A 17,355-nucleotide genomic window follows, 5' to 3' on the forward strand; every position below is an offset into this window, starting at 1 on the left:
ATTTGAATTGGGTGAATAAAATGCTTCGGAATCTATAGGTATTTATTTGTAGATTTTGAATTCTATAGTTTCTCAGAATAAAGGACACATCAAGATAGCTAATCCAAGAATAAATACAAGTCCTCAGTTGACCAGTAAGCTGAAGAAGCTATTTTGTAATCCATGTTTCCAACTATTTACAAAGAATAACTTTTCTTTTTCTTTTAATCAATATTCTATACTTTTAGTTAAGGGATAACTTATCTACACTCCAAACTTATAAAGAATTTAAAACATTTCTCAAAACAAATAATTTAAAATCTATCATATTATATATAAATATAAATAACCAAATAGATACTTAGATATAATATAATCATAAAGGAAAATCAGATAGGAGAAATAAGAACAGGTATGAGTTTAATACCCAGAATTGTATACTGCTGCTTTGAGAGAGTTACAAATTTGACTCAGTGCTTCACAGTTGCCAAGAGAAAAGGAAATCATATGAAGTTGCTGGAGTTGAGTTATCAATGAAAATAAAAGCAAATTCGGCTGCTCAGGACTAGAACACCAGTCTTGGGAATGAGACCCAGGAGGACTTCTTTCCCAGCTGGTTTCTCTCTGGTCAATAAGGTCCCTGACAATTACATAAGCACCTGCATCTATGTTTGGTCAATGACATGCTGTATATTGACCTGTTCTTAAGTGCCTGATACACACAACCTTATTTTGATCCTTATAACCACTTAGATAATTATTGTTAATAAGAAAGTGATATGAGGATCTAAGGGTTTACTCAACTTTTCTAAGTCTGCATAATTAGAAATTTGCAGACTAATTAGCTTTAAAAACAGATATGTCTGATTCCAATCCTCTATTCTTAAGTATCTACATAATAAATAGTGAATTCAACTTTGCTGAATTATTTCTTATAAATACATATGGAACAATCATTTCACACCAAAGCATATTTCACAAAGAGTACTGGGAGAGTGGAGAGCAGAGGAAGAGACAAAGGGATGAGATCCAGCTTTCTGATTGTCTAGAATAATTTATTGGTCTTTTTGTTTTGTTTTGCTTGTTTTTAACCTAAAGAAACGGATCCCTACGAATATAGCTGATTTGCTTTGTGGTGCTGTTTTGTTTTTCCTCTTCAAACAGGTGGTACTGATTAGAAGATAAAATTTTCTAACAAGTATATGGAATAAGACTGATTCATGCTGTCAGCTAAAATCAGAGCCATGTGCCGGGACAGTTAGCTGACACCACTCACGAAAACTGAGAAGACAATCAAGGATACTGCCTGAAGGTAAAGCCAAGCTTTCTCAGGGCAGGGTGGCCATAAAATTCCCAGAAGGCAGGCTCCCCCCCGCCCCCCGACCCAGTGCAGTTGTTCCACCTACGTTGGTTTCCATTCCATGGGCAGAGTCCCTCTTTCCTCCCATTGTCCTATTTAGAATTTCCTGTTTTTGACCAATGACCAAGCTCCGAGCTAGGTTTACGGATAATTTCTCATTTTATCACCTTCTTACCAGACACTTCCCTAGTCCACCTTAATGGAGACGGGTTCTCACTTACCCTAGCCAAGAATTCTGCTTTCATCCATGGCCTATACTGGGTGCGATCCACTGCAGGGGAACATGCTTTGCGACCCCAAAAGATCTCTTTGGCATGTGGATTATTTTGAGGGGAAAACAAGCAAGGCCCCAATGACTCAGGAAGAACACTCGACCTTCTCCCTAACTGCCTAAAGAATATAGATAGAGGACCTCTTCCAAGAAGGGAGCTGTCATCACAGATAACTACAGTATGAACTAGGTGTGCGGACAGGGAGGGACTTAGCAAAGTCTGTTTGTTAAAATTCCTCTCTGTCTCCCACTGTCTGTACATGGCAACCATTCCTTTACCAAACATTTGCCTTTCCATCTTTATGTCAATTGCCTTCCTCCCCTTTAAGGTTCCAAACCACTACCCACAACACCCTCTCTTGTCTTTAACTGAAGATGGCATTTACGGTGGGAGTTTCAGCCGTTCTGGTGAATTAGGGTCTCTCCCATGTATACATGTCGTTAAATTTTGGTGTGATTTTTCTCCTGTTAATCCGTGTCACATCAATTTAATTCTTAGACCAGCCAGAAGAACCTAGAAGGGTAGAGGAACAGTTCTTCCCCCTCAGTGGCTAAGGATACAAAATTCTCTAACTCAAATAAGCTGACGCACTTATGTTAATAAGTCTCAAATGAGCCATTTAAACTGAACCAGGACACTGTAAGGGGAGGAGGGGGGCTGTAGAGGAGAAAGTGGTTTCACTTTTAAGTTATACTTTGAATTCATGAGGATAAAATCAAATTTGTACAGTTCTCACAAACACTGAATCAAGTTACTTTCTACACCAAAAGTTGCCATTTTGAGGAACGAACACAATTGAACGTGCTCTAAAAACGGTTGGCAAATACAGGCAACACAACTTTGCATGTATACATTACAGTAGTTTATTTTTCTAAATTTGCCTCGTGGGTCAAATCTCAGGTAACCGCATCTAATCAAAGTTTATCTTTGCCACTTGTCTTCCTATTTTGGAAATCCCTCGGCCTTTTCAATAGCTAATAGTTGGTTTTTTCCCCGGCTGTTAAAGTCTCCCATTGCTCCATTTTTTTTTGTCATTCTTCCATCACAACCTGGCTATCCTTGACTCCAGGCCATGGAGATCACTTAATACATGAAGTGACAATGGAAGATCAAGTCACATAAAATAAGTTATTTGTATGAGATAGCTGGATAGCTTATTGCATCTGCTAGATATACTTTCAGAAAACACTAAAGTGGTCATTAGGAATTTCAAACACTTGTATTTCTTCTACATAAGATGTAGCTAAAGGATATATTTTTTGGTTAGAAAGGCCTCTAGGTAACTCTCATGTTACTTAAGTTCTTTTTTTTTTTTGCCGCACCGTGCAGCATGCAGGATCTTAGTTCCCCGACCAGGGATCGAACCTGTGCCCCCTGCAGCGGAAGCGTGGAGTCTTAACCACTGGACCGCCAGGGAAGTCCCTTAAGTTCTTTTTAAACACAAAAGTTGACCTCCCCAAGACACTGCTATGAGCTGTGAAGTCCCTCCAGTCATCTTTAATTGAAAAACCCGTTTAAAAGAAATTGCTAACAAAATACCTTGTTTTTCATTTTCACTGAATGAAATGTTTATTATAAACTAACACAGAAATAACCACATTAGTTACTTCAGGTAACTTAATATTTATAGGCAGGTAAATCAAAACCCATATTCTCTTCAAAGGTAAGTGCATGAACACATTAATATTATTTCAGAAATTGACCGATCTTTAGACGTACACAGTATCAATATTTATGGACCTTAAGGCCCTTTAGAGATTCAAGGAAGAAAATCCATTGTCCCAGCATTCTTGAGCACAATAAAAAGAACAATAATATTTTGCTAATTCTATCCACAGTGTATCTAAGGTCAGTATGGATCAATGAGCTGACCGTGGAAGGCTGCAGTTAAAGGTACCTGTCCTTTGAATTCTCAGTCAATAAATGGAGAGTTTATTACATGACAATTGCCCTCAAGCAAGCTAAGAGGACAGGACTAATAGCTTTAAGTAAGTTTTTATTATTAATTCCATTTCTTGTCAAGAATGGTCACAAGAGACCATGTAGATGTAGCAAATTAATAAACTCCATGAAAAGTGAGGAATATTGGGTGGAATTTAAGCCACTGGAGACTAAAGCTATCTGGATAAGGGTGCCAGGAAGGCGAAGGGCTCTGAGACAGAAAAGAAGAAGGCTGAGAGGAGGCAGCTGGTGGACAAATGCCCTTGCCAAGCGGAGGAGAACTGAAAGAGGATCAGTCACTTCACTCAGGCAATTGGGTGTAAGCGGTTACAGACCTACACAGGTTGCAAGGGCTCCGAACGCAGGCTGAAGACAAAACTGTGTTCTGCAGGTTCAATGTACTCCCTAAAGGAGTATATTTTTAAAAAGAAAAAATTTTTACAAAGTTATATGACAAAAACAATACCTTGGATTAATCTCCATAGGAAGAAGAAAAATGTGTAGTCAAAGGCACCAACCATGAAGCTCTTTATGACAGAGGGGAACTGGAATTCATTTTAAAATGTTAAAGTTGAATTAGACAAAATCACTGATATACGTTCCTTAAGAGAGTGAAGTATGGACTTGTTTGTTCTAAAGGATGATCTGATTATATATATACATATATACATGAAACATACATATATATAAACATATATATACACATACAAGTTAGTTTATAGTGACAATTTTAATATATATTTTATATTTATATATTAGTTTGTAGTGTTAGACAAATAGCTAAATGCAAATAGCTTACAGCCAGGAAATAATATCATGGGGAGGGTTCTGTAAAAAATAGTCCAGGGCTGAAGTTACAGATTAACTCAGCTCTTCACTGCTTCTTTTCCTACACTGCTTCCAACTGATTTCCCCCTGTGAATATCTCATCTGCAGATAATGGTAAAAGAAGATCAAAAATCTATTTATAATGAACATGCCACCACGTACGAAACATCCTTTAACCTACAGACCACATGTAATGAACTCAGTTGTGTGCCATTAGAATAGAGAGCAACTTTATTTTTCCCTGTAAGATCAAAGTGTATTTCCCTCAGAAATAAGATATTCCATCATTTGGCAACACTATTATGAAAAGCTGGTATTTTAGGTTTTTTTGTCTCATACATTTTAAGAGGTCAAGAGTAGTGAACTGTATTTTACACGTTGAGTCCTAAAAGTTGCACTCTAATAACATTTTGTTATTCCAAATGTTACATTCTTTCAGTGAGAACTGACATCAATGAGTTTTATTAATGAATTTGAAGATGGAACTTGAGATTCTGAAAAAGCATTAAGAAGACAGTTGAGAAAACTGTCTTGTTCTACAGTGCCTGCCCCCTTTGATTTGTTACCAGGGGCTTTTTTGTCAGTTCTGTAAGAGCCAGGTAGCTTTTGCTTATGCCCTTTATACTGATAAAGAAGAAAAAATCCTCAAATTATAAATGAGAAGATTTAAAATTTTCTCATTCTATTAAAATTCAGATGTTATTCACCAACATAATTGATTATGGAACAAGAATATACTTAAGTCTCTCTACTTCTAAAAGGTAAACATGTTAAAATACATTTAGTTATGCATTTACTTTTGTGATTCAAAATCCGCATTCTTTTATGAGTGCTCTGAAAATCTAGAACTGCATCGTTCAATATGATTTTTGGCACCATACGTGCTGTCCAAAAGGGTAGCTGCTCACCACTTTTGGCTATTGAGAAGTTGAAATATAGGTGTGACTAAGGAAATAAATTTATAATCTGAATTAATTTTAATAGTCACATGTGGCTAGTGGCTACTCTATTAGACAGTATATGGATGATAGAACAAGTGGTCATAACCATTACAGCCAGCTGGTTCTACCTGGGTTCCGAACTAGACTCCATAAAGACTCCTGGTACCTCCTAGAGAATGAGGAAGAGTCTATTACCCTAAATTGAACAAAGTCTTCCTGCTCTTACAACTCTTTATTTTAAAATTAGCTTCTCTTCTCCCTCAACCCACTCCCATTGTCATGAGCCTTCCAATCAATAATCGTCCTGTAGGTTCCCTTCTTCACACAGGACAGGTAACCTCAAGTAAATAACCTGGTATCCACTGTTCAGAGCTCAACTTTTTCAAGGCTTTGCTCTCCCCACAAAACCACTTCCTTTGATGAGGCCGTCAGCATTTATTTCTTGGAACTAGTAATACAGTTTCCTAACTGGCTCTCCTATCTCCACTTGGGGTGTTCCTTCTCCATCTCCCCTAATCCTTCTTCAAAATCGCTGCTCTACTGGTATTTCCAAAATGCAACTCCAATGTTTCTTACTGTTATAAAATTCACTAGGGCTCCCTTTTGTTTTCTGGGTAAAAATGAGATAAGATGCAAACTCCTCAGCACAGTCGCAGATGTAATTTTATGCTCTAGTCCTCTCATTTCCTGTCACTCTGCAACTTTTATTTTGTGCTCCCTAAGCATGTAAAAATGTTCTCATGTCACCTTGATCTTGCTATATACTGCATAGACAGCCTTCCCTTCCCATAGAGCCTGAAATGATTCCTACAGCCTCTTCTTCCCAATCCTCACCCCTATGCCCTCACTTTGGAATATACACACACAATCCAACACCACCACTTCAGTTACACACACCTACTGTGGTTCCAGAATTACCTCCTCCAGAAAACATTGCTTTAGCTCTCCAGGATGACCTGAGAATTCACCCCTCTATTTCCCATTTTATCCTGATTCGATCACAACTCCTACCACAATGAACTGAAATGACTGTTAAATGTTTGTATTTTCTCCATCATCCTGTGGTCAGCTAGAAGACAGGAACTTAATCTTTCCTCCCTCTATCCCCAGTGTCTGAGACCATACACCTAGCTACACAAAAGTTGTTAAATATATAAATAAATGACAGAAGAAGAACAGATTGAGACTGAAGATTTAGATATAAAATAAAAATTAGAATGATCCAAAGATAAATAAAATTCTGTGTGTGTATTCAAAGTTTCCTATTTGGGAACCCTAAGAAAATATGATTTTGCTGATATGTGTATATACATGTATATTTATATAAATATATATATTTATTTAAACACACATACTTATACTCGATTGTTCCTAGAAAGTATATACGCATAATTTGACGATTAAAAAAATACTAGAAATGACTTCTAAGGAAAAGAGCTTTTAAAGTAAATGGGTTATAACATTATTTGTAAAATAGGCAGTCCTGCTACTGATGATTTCTATTTGGTTATAGGGTAATGAACACCCTGACACTTTAATTTATGAAGGCATTTTCTTTCCCTTTCGCCTCTTCCTCATCCACAGCAAGACAGAGAAATAGTTTGAGTTATTTTACCAACCATTTTATATCATTTTTAGTCTATCGCAAAGCTAATACCAACTAATACTTTCTAAAGATCAATATAGTTTATTCACCAAAGCCTTTATCTACAATATTAATAAACAAGTTATTACAACTTATAACAATATCAATAAACAAGAATTCCCCCAAATAGAAAATAATTTCATTTATAATACAGCATATCTCCGAATAACACTTGCAGACATTTGATAAGTATAATCATTATCTATTCTACAAAACAACATTTAATGAATTGTACTCAAGGAAGACCCGTCATTGCCTGAGGAGGCCATGTCAAATTGAAGATCACTGGATAGAAGTTTTGCCAAACAGCTCGATGGTTGAGTCAGGAAGACACCCAGGGAATGGTATCAGTAAGAAATGGAAACCAGGATATATCCCAGATTACACAACACCCTAGAAATCTATCTGAGTAGAAAAGACACCAGGATCCGAATTACTTAGAAAATCAAGAATTAGAATTTGGAGAGCATTTTTGTCTCTCTAGAAGTTGCAGTGAAACGGATACCTCTGGCAGTGAATTACATCTTTTTCTTACAAATAGAGTTTCCATTTAAAACCTCATATCTTAAATTACTTTAATTCCTGGATGAGCACAGAGCCTGCAGCAAGCTGATATTTCCCTATTCAATTTGGAATAGAGATAATTCCCAAGTAATTACATTAATGTAAAGGAAGGCACAAGATAACCCAGGGCTGGCAGGTAAAACAAAAGTTACTTATGCTCACATTTAAAATAAACACACAGATTTAAACCATTATGAAAAATATATTGCAGAAGAACTGAGAAGTTACTATTTAATCCCAGTTGGCAGAAAGAGGCCCCTCTCTTACCTTTTGTGAGATGAATACAAGAGTTAGTGACTCACATTGGCGAGAAAACAATTTACAATGCACCATTACAAAAGACGAATTTGAGTTGCTCCAAAGAAGTTATGAATGCAAAATAAATGTCCCACAATCCAAAATTTAAAAACCAACTGTCAAATAATTACCCATAGAAAACAGACTCTCTGTAAATCAGCTAATCAGAGATAATTAATGTCATTAATGCATAAGTGAAATTTACATCGCAAGACTGACATAAACATACTGGACAAAATGGAAAGACTTGGCTGTGGGTCTATTTTTCCTCATTATTAAAATGACCTGGCATTAATCTATTAAAATTCTATGTAAAATGTCATTAGAGTGAATACAATTTATTGAAATTATAAAAAGATAGGGTAAATTTAAATAACCATATTAACTTTTTTTCATGCATTTAAGCATAATGGAGTTCCAAATATCAAGATGTTGTAGTTTTTAAAAAGTTATTGCATATACATAAGCACTTACTGTTATTTCCTTGCAGCAAGAATCTGTATCCACCACAAGAGCTTGAAGTTATTGCCTGTTAAAGAAGTCACAAAAACAAGAATATGTTAATTTAAAATACAATAAAGTTTAAATTGCAATAGCTAATAAGATTCTTTTATGTTCATAAATAAGAAATGTTATAACTATAACCTCTTGGTTTTGGTTTATTTTCATGAATTAAAAACTACAAAAGGCAAGTGAAAATTATTTCCCAATGCACACCGTAAGTTAAAAATACTACTGAAAAAGGAAAAGAAAATTTCCATTAGAGAAAAACAAAAACATCCTAGCCGGAGTAAAGAATGTGTTAATGTCCCTCCCTCCACCCTTAATGTTCACAGGTAACTTGATCATTGGTTTATACTGAGTGAATAAAGAATAGTTTGAGTTATGTACTCATTAGAAACTTATCCTTTAATGTTTATCCAGAACTCTTTGATTGAACACATCTTTCCTAATCCATCAAGCAAATTTGAAAATAACAATAGAAAAAGATCTCATCAAGTTAGAGAGACACTACTTGAAAACAATTAGGGATTATATAAGGGCAATACACAGGTCAAATACACTACTTCACTCAATATTTGATCGATTTACTGAAGAAAAAAATAAATCGTTTATCGTACGCTTGATGTTGACTAGTATCTGAATATTCAACCTGAAAGAAAGAACTTAAGTAATTATCTAAATCACTCAGGCCAAAAGACCAATTTACAAAAATTACTCAGCTCACTGGGGCAAATAGTATTAGAGAAGTCTTTTCCTTGAATTATTTCTTAAATGCTAATTTTACTTTTCATGGTTCGATGTTACCAGACACAGAAAAAAACCATAACATGGTTTGAATTAGACATACATAATCACAAATAAAATCATCTGAAAATATATTTTTAAAAAATAAATTTTTAATCTTAAAAGATTACAGAAAATACTAAATCTGAAAATTATTTAATTTCTCTGAAAATACTTAAAAATATACTCTACATTGAAACTTGATTTGGATTTATGTATCATTCCATTGTAATCATGCATTTCCACTTTAACTGTTTATCCATTTTCATTTCTTTTCCTTTTCCAGCTACTGTTAAGAACACAAGGCAACTTCCAAGTCTTTTCTCCATAATATATGTTCAATGTTAGTTTTAAAAGCTCGAGATCTTGCCAAAATATGTCCTGCTTTATACAGTAGAAGAGGTAACATTTAATACAAAATTGGAAATGTTATTTTGTTTAATAAGCTTTTTCTCCCCCAATTAATCAAAATCTGCTGACATAGTGTAAGCTAAAACATTCTTTACATATTTCTCTACTATGCTGAGATTTAAAAAAAAAAAATAATACCACTTGGATTTGGAGAAAACAGTATATTTTTTAAAAAGTATTAAAATTTCTATAGTAAACAAGAAATAGTCTTCCATTACATAGGCAAAAATTTTTTTTAATATTTTAGGGAAATAGTTATTTCCTCAAGGGAAATAGCAAGATAAATAATAAATCATTTACTATCAAACCTCTTATTCAAACAGCTAACAGTTAACGGCAGTTAATTTGAGGTTAAATTTAGAGAACTTGAACACAAATAATTAATAATCCAGGAACTCCCGCTCCTTAACGTGTCCTTTTTGCCAGGACACGTTAGCATTTTGACATCATGTCCTATAAATGCAAAACACTATTTTTATTAACGTAGGACAAATCTTTAAAAGGTATGGTGTAAGTCTGCTTTTTTTATTTTAAAATTAAATTTATACCTTATTATAATACATACAAATAAAGTATAATTTTTATTTTATGTTATAATAAAGCCATAGCTAGTCAAAATACCTTTATGATTAAAAAGAACATTCTTTTCTCTTTTTTTGAATTTTATTATTTTTTTTTATACAGCAGGCGCTTATTGGTTATCAATTTTATACATATTAGTGTATATATGTCAATCCCAGTCTCCCAATTCATCCCACCTCCACCACCACCCCCCGCCCCCCAACTTTCCCCCCTTGGTGTCCATACATTTAAGAACATTTCTTTCATAAAATTTTCCTAGCCATAGGAATTACTGAGATATATAATCTTTCTTTGGGACAATAGAGACATCATTTGAGATAAATTTTAGTTTCCTTGTTTCACTATATAGTTACATCTTTATCCTTCCATACTCGTTAATCACCCTACTCAATAGAAATATACCTGGACCACTACATGCTTTGCTCCTGTTGAGATGGCAGAAGGTACTAAATCTTGCTACTATTAAATGGGAGGAAATGAGAAGTTCCTGATTTTTACATACGGATTGCACTTAAGGTGGTTGAAGGAAGAGTAATCATGAGATGAAACACCCACAGTGAATTTCTTCAATATCCCCATGCTTCTATTATTCAGTATGATTACTTTCCTTTGGTCAAATGTCCTATCCTGGGTCTACTCTACCTGATGGCATCGTGGGTTCTACCACTGTTGAGATATCTGGGCTGCGGAAATCTTTCTTTACATGAAATACTATTTGTAAACTGGAAGTTGGAATGGAAGCCTCAGAGCCCTGTCTGCTCCCTGCGTTCCCTCCCCACCTGCAGCTCCGAAGCCACCTCGGGATTTCCAAGGAGCAAAGTCTGAAATCCACTTCTCCATTTCCATTTTTCTTTCCTTTCATGTCAAGAAACAATGGGGGTTTGGGGGAGAAGAAGATGGCGGAAGAGTAAGACGCGGAGATCACCTTCCTTCCCACAGATACATTAGAAATACATCTACACGTGGAACTGCTCCTACAGAACACCCACTGAACGCTGGCAGAAAACCTCAGACCTCCCAAAAGGCAAGAAACTCCCCACGTACTTGGGTAGGGCAAAAGAAAAAAGAAATAACAGAGACAAAAGAATAGGGACGGGACCTGCACCAGTGGGAGGGAGCTGTGAAAGAGGAAAGGTGTCCACACACTAGGAGCCCCTTCGCGGGCGGAGACTGTGGGTGGTGGAGGGGGAAGCTTCAGAGCCACGGAGGAGAGCGCAGCCACAGGGGTGCAGAGGGCAAAGCGGAGAGATTCCCGCACAGAGGAGCGGCGCCGACCAGCACTCACCAGCCCGAGAGGCTTGTCTGCTCAGCCGCCGGGGCGGGCGGGGCTGGGAGCTGAGGCTTGGGCTCGGTCGGATCGCAGGGAGAGGACTGGGGTTGGCGGCATGAACACAGCCTGAAGGGGCTAGCGCACCACAGCTAGCCAGGAGGGAGTCCGGAAAAAAGTCTGCAGCCGCCAAAGAGGCAAGAGACTTTTTCTTGCCTCTTTGTTTCGCGGCGCGCAAGGAGAGGGGATTCACAGCGCCGCCTAAACGAGCTCCAGAGACGGCCGCAAGCCACGGCTATCAGCGCGGACCCCAGAGACGGGCATGAGATGCTAAGGCTGCTGCTGCCGCCACCAAGAAGCCTGTGTGCGAGCACAGGTCACTATCCACAGCGCCCCTCCCGGGAGCCTGTGCAGCCCGCCACGGCCAGGCTCCCGTGATCAGGGGACAACTTCCCGAGGAGAACGCACGGCGCGCCTCGGGCTGCTGCAACGTCACCCCGGCCTCTGCCGCCGCAGGCTCGCCCCGCATCCGTATCCCTTCCTCCCCCCGCCTGAGTGAGCCAGAGCCCCCAAAGCAGCTGCTCCTTTAACCCCCTTCTGTCTGGGAGGGGAACAGACGCCCTCAGGCGACCTACACGCAGAGGCGGGGCCACATCCAAAGCTGAACTCCAGGAGCTGTGCGAACAAAGAAGAGAAAGGGAAATCTCTCCCAGCAGCCTCAGAAGCAGCGGATTAAAACTTCACAAACAACTTGATGTGCCTGCATCTGTTGAATACCTGAATAGACAACGAATCATCCCAAATTCAGGAGGTGGACTTTGGGAGCAGGATATATTAATTTTTCCCCTTTTCCTTTTTTTTTTTGAGTATATATGTATATGCTTCTGGGTGAGATTTTGTCTGTATAGCTTTGCTTTATAATAGCTTTATTTTACTTCACTATATTTTATCCTCTTTCTTTCTTTCTTTCTTTCTATTTTTTCTCCCTTTTACTCTGAGCCGTGTGGATGAAAGGCTCTTGGTGCTCCAGCCAGGCATCAGGGCTGTGCCTCTGAGGTGGGAGAGCCAACTTCAGGACACTGGTCCACAAGAGACCTCCCAGCTCCACGTAATACCAAACGGCGAAAATCTCTCACAGATCTCCATCTCAACATCAAGACCCAGCTTCACTCAACGACCAGCAAGCTACAGTGCTGGACACCCTATGCCAAACAACTAGCAAAACAGGAACACAGCCCCATCCATTAGCAGAGAGGCTGCCTAAAATCATAATAAGGCCACAGACACCCCAAAACACACCACCAGACGTGGACGAGCCCACCAGAAAGACAAGATCCAGCCTCATCCACTAGAACACAGGCACTAGTTCCCTCCACCAGGAAACCTACACAACCCACTGAACCAACCTTAGCCACTGGGGACAGATACCAAAAACAACGGGAACTACGAACCTGCAGCCTGTGAAAAGGAGACCCCCAAACACAGTAAGATAAGCAAAATGAGAAGACAGAAAAACACACAGCAGATGAAAGAGCAGGGTCAAAACACACCAGACCTAACAAATGAAGAGGAAATAGGTAGTCTACCTGAAAAAGGATTCAGAATAATGATAGTAAGGATGATCCAAAATCTTGGAAATAGAATAGACAAAATGCAAGAAACATTTAACAAGGACGTAGAAGAACTAAAGAGGAACCAAGCAACGATGAAAAGCACAATAAATGAAATTTAAAATACTCTAGATGGGATCAATAGCAGAATAACTGAGGCAGAAGAACGGATAAGTGACCTGGAAGATAAAATGGTGGAAATAACTACTGCAGAGCAGAATAAAGAAAAAAGAATGAAAAAAACTGAGGACAGTCTCGGAGACCTCTGGGACAACATTAAACGCACCAACATTCGAATTATAGGGGTCCCAGAAGAAGAAGAGAAAAAGAAAGGGACTGAGAAAATATTTGAAGAGATTATAGTTGAAAACTTCCCTAATATGGGAAAGGAAATAGTTAATCAAGTCCTGGAAGCACAGAGAGTCCCATACAGGATAAATCCAAGGAGAAACACGCCAAGACACATATTAATCAAACTGTCAAAAATTAAATATAAAGAAAACGTATTAAAAGCAGCAAGGGAAAAACAACAAATAACACACAAGGGCATCCCCATAAGGTTAACAGCTGATCTTTCAGCAGAAACTCTTCAAGCCAGGAGGGAGTGGCAGGATATACTTAAAGTGATGAAGGAGAAAAACCTACAACCAAGATTAAGCTACCCAGCAAGGATCTCATTCAGATTTGATGGAGAAATTAAAACCTTTACAGACAAGCAAAAGCTGAGAGAGTTCAGCACCACCAAACCAGCTTTACAACAAATGCTAAAGGAACTTCTCTAGGCAAGAAACACAAGAGAAGGAAAACACCTACAATACCAAACCTGAAACATTTAAGAAAATGGGAATAGGAACATACATATCGATAATTACCTTAAATGTAAATGGATTAAATGGTCCCACCAAAACACACAGACTGGCTGAATGGATACAAAAACAAGACCCGTATATATGCTGTCTACAAGAGACCCACTTCAGACCTAGGGACACATACAGACTGAAAGTGAGGAGATGGAAAAAGATATTCCATGCAAATGGAACTCAAAAGAAAGCTGGAGTAGGAATTCTCATATCAGACAAAATAGACTTTAAAATAAAGACTATTACAAGAGACAAAGAAGGACACTATATAATGATCAAGGGATCGATCCAAGAGGAAGGTATAACAATTGTAAATATTTATGCACCCAACGTAGGAGCACCTCAATACACAAGGCAAATACTAACAGCCATAAAAGGTGAAATTGACAGCAACACAATCATAGTAGGGGACTTTAACACCCCACTTTCACCAATGGACAGATCATCCAAAATGAAAATAAATAAGGAAACACAAGCTTTAAATGATACATTTAACATGATGGACTTAATTGATATTTATAGGACATTCCACCCAAAAACAACAGAATACACATTCTTTTCAAGTGCTCATGGAACATTCTCCAGGATAGATCATATCTTGGGTCACAAATCAAGCCTTGGTAAATTTAGGAAAATTGAAATCGTATCAAGTATCTTTTCCGACCACAACACTAGGAGACTAGATATCAATTACAGGAAAAGATCTGTAAAAAATACAAACACATGGAGGCTACACAATACACTACTTAATAACGAAGTGATCACTGAAGAAATCAAAGGGGAAATCAAAAAATACCTAGAAACAAATGACAATGGAGACACGACGACCCAAAACCTATGGGACGCAGCAAAAGCAGTGCTAAGAGGGAAGTTTATAGCAATACAAGCCTACCTCAAGAAACAGGAAACATCTTGAATAAACAACCTAACCTTGCACCTGAAGCAATTAGAGAAAGAAGAACAAAAATATCCCAAAGCTAGCAGAAGGAAAGAAATCATAAAGATCAGGTCAGAAATAAATGAAAAAGAAATGAAGGAAACAATAGCAAAAATCAATGAAACTAAAAGCTGGTTCTTTGAGAAGATAAACAAAATTGATAAACCATTAGCCAGACTCATCAAGAGAAAAAGGGAGAAGACTCAAATCAATAGAATTAGAAATGAAAAAGGAGAAGTAACCACTGACACTGCAGAAATACAAACGATCATGAGAGATTACTACAAGCAACTCTATGCCAATAAAATGGACAACCTGGAAGAAATGGACAGAGTCTTAGAAATGCACAACCTGCCGAGACTGAACCAGGAAGAAATAGAAAATATGAACAGACCAATCACAAGCACTGAAATTGAAAGTGTGATTAAAAATCTTCCAACAAACAAAAGCCCAGGACCAGATGGCTTCACAGGCGAATTCTATCAAACATTTAGAGAAGAGCTAACACCTATCCTTCTCAAACTCTTCCAAAATATTGCAGAGGGAGGAACACTCCCAAACTCATTCTACGAGGCCACCATCACCCTGATACCAAAACCAGACAAAGATGTCACAAAGAAAGAAAACTACAGGCCAATATCACTGATGAACATAGATGCAAAAATCCTCAACAAAATACTAGCAAACAGAATCCAACAGCAAATTAAAAGGATCATACACCATGATCAAGTGGGGTTTATCTCAGGAATGCAAGGATTCTTCAATATACGCAAATCAATCAACGTGATACACCATATTAACAAATTGAAAGAGAAAAACCATATGATCATCTCAATAGATGCAGAGAAAGCTTTCGACAAAATTCAACACCCATTTATGATAAAAGCCCTGCAGAAAATAGGCATAGAGGGAACTTTCCTCAACATAATAAAGGCTATATATGACAAACCCACAGCCAATATTGTCCTCAATGGTGAAAAACTGAAACCATTTCCACTAAGATCAGGAACAAGACAAGGTTGCCCACTCTCACCACTATTATTCAACATACTTTTGGAAGTGTTAGCCACAGCAATCAGAGACGAAAAAGAAATAAAAGGAATCCAAATCAGAAAAGAAGAAGTAAAGCTGTCACTGTTTGCAGATGACATGATACTATACATAGAGGATCCTAAAGATGCTACCAGAAAACTACTAGAGCTAATCAATGAATTTGGTAAAGTAGCAGGATACAAAATTAATGCACAGAAATCTCTTGCATTTCTATACACTAATGATGAAAAATCTGAAAGTGAAATTAAGAAAACACTCCCGTTTACCATTGCAACAAAAAGAATAAAATATCTAGGAATAAACCTACCTAAGGAGACAAAAGACCTGTATGCAGAAAATTATAAGACATTGATGAAAGAAATTAAAGATGATACAAATAGATGGAGAGATATACCATGTTCTTGGATTGGAAGAATCAACATTGTGAAAATGACTCTACTACCCAAAGCAATCTACAGATTCAATGCAATCCCTATCAAACTACCACTGGCATTTTTCACAGAACTAGAACAAAAAATTTCACAATTTGTATGGAAACACAAAAGACCCCGAATAGCCAAAGCAATCTTGAGAACGAAAAATGGAGCTGGAGGAATCAGGCTCCCTGACTTCAGACTATATTACAAAGCTACAGTAATCAAGACAGTTTGGTACTGGCACAAAAACAGAAATATAGATCAATGGAACAGGATAGAAAGCCCAGAGATAAACCCACGCACATATGGTCACCTTATCTTTGATAAAGGAGGCAAGCATATACAGTGGAGAAAAGACAGCCTCTTCAATAAGTGGTGCTGGGAAAATTGGACAGATACATGTAAAAGTATGAAATTAGAACACTCCCTGACACCATACACAAAAATAAACTCAAAATGGATTAAAGACCTAAGTGTAAGGCCAGACACTATCAAACTCTTAGAGGAAAACATAGGCAGAACACTCTATGACATAAATCACAGCAAGATTCTTTTTGACCCAGCTCCTAGAGAAATGGAAATAAAAACAAAAATAAACAAATGGGACCTAATGAAACTGAAAAGCTTTTGCACAGCAAAGGAAACCATAAACAAGACCAAAAGACAACCTCAGAATGGGAGAAAATATTTGCAAATGAAGCAACTGACAAAAGGATTAATCTCCAAGATTTACAAGCAGCTCATGCAGCTCAATAACAAAAAAACGAACAACCCAATCCAAAAATGGACAGAAGACCTAAATAGACATTTCTCCAAAGAAGATATACAGATTGCCAACAGACACATGAAAGAATGCTCAACATCATTAATCATTAGAGAAATGCAAATCAAAACTACAATGAGATATCATCTCACACCGGTCAGATTGGCCATCATCAAAAAATCTAGAAACAATAAATGCTGGAGAGGGTGTGGAGAAAAGGGAACACTCTTGCACTGTTGGTGGGAATGTAAACTGATACAGCCACTATGGAGAACAGCATGGAGGTTCCTTAAAAAACTACAAATAGAACTACCATACGACCCAGCAATCCCACTACTGGGC

General features: G+C 37.6%; 1 long non-coding RNA gene across 1 annotated transcript in view; it reads right to left on the minus strand.

Moving 5' to 3' along the window:
* LOC133081449 (uncharacterized) overlaps positions 1-8,328 on the minus strand; it is a 513,762-nt gene extending 505,434 nt beyond the window's left edge. Inside the window, exon 1 of the long non-coding RNA XR_009698825.1 lies at positions 8,302-8,328. This is a non-coding gene — a long non-coding RNA (uncharacterized LOC133081449). The remainder of the gene's footprint in view (positions 1-8,301) is intronic.
* Positions 8,329-17,355: the final 9,027 nt, after the last annotated feature.

Source organism: Eubalaena glacialis, chromosome 20 (assembly GCF_028564815.1).
Source record: "Eubalaena glacialis isolate mEubGla1 chromosome 20, mEubGla1.1.hap2.+ XY, whole genome shotgun sequence".
Taxonomy (NCBI): Eukaryota; Metazoa; Chordata; class Mammalia; order Artiodactyla; family Balaenidae; genus Eubalaena; species Eubalaena glacialis.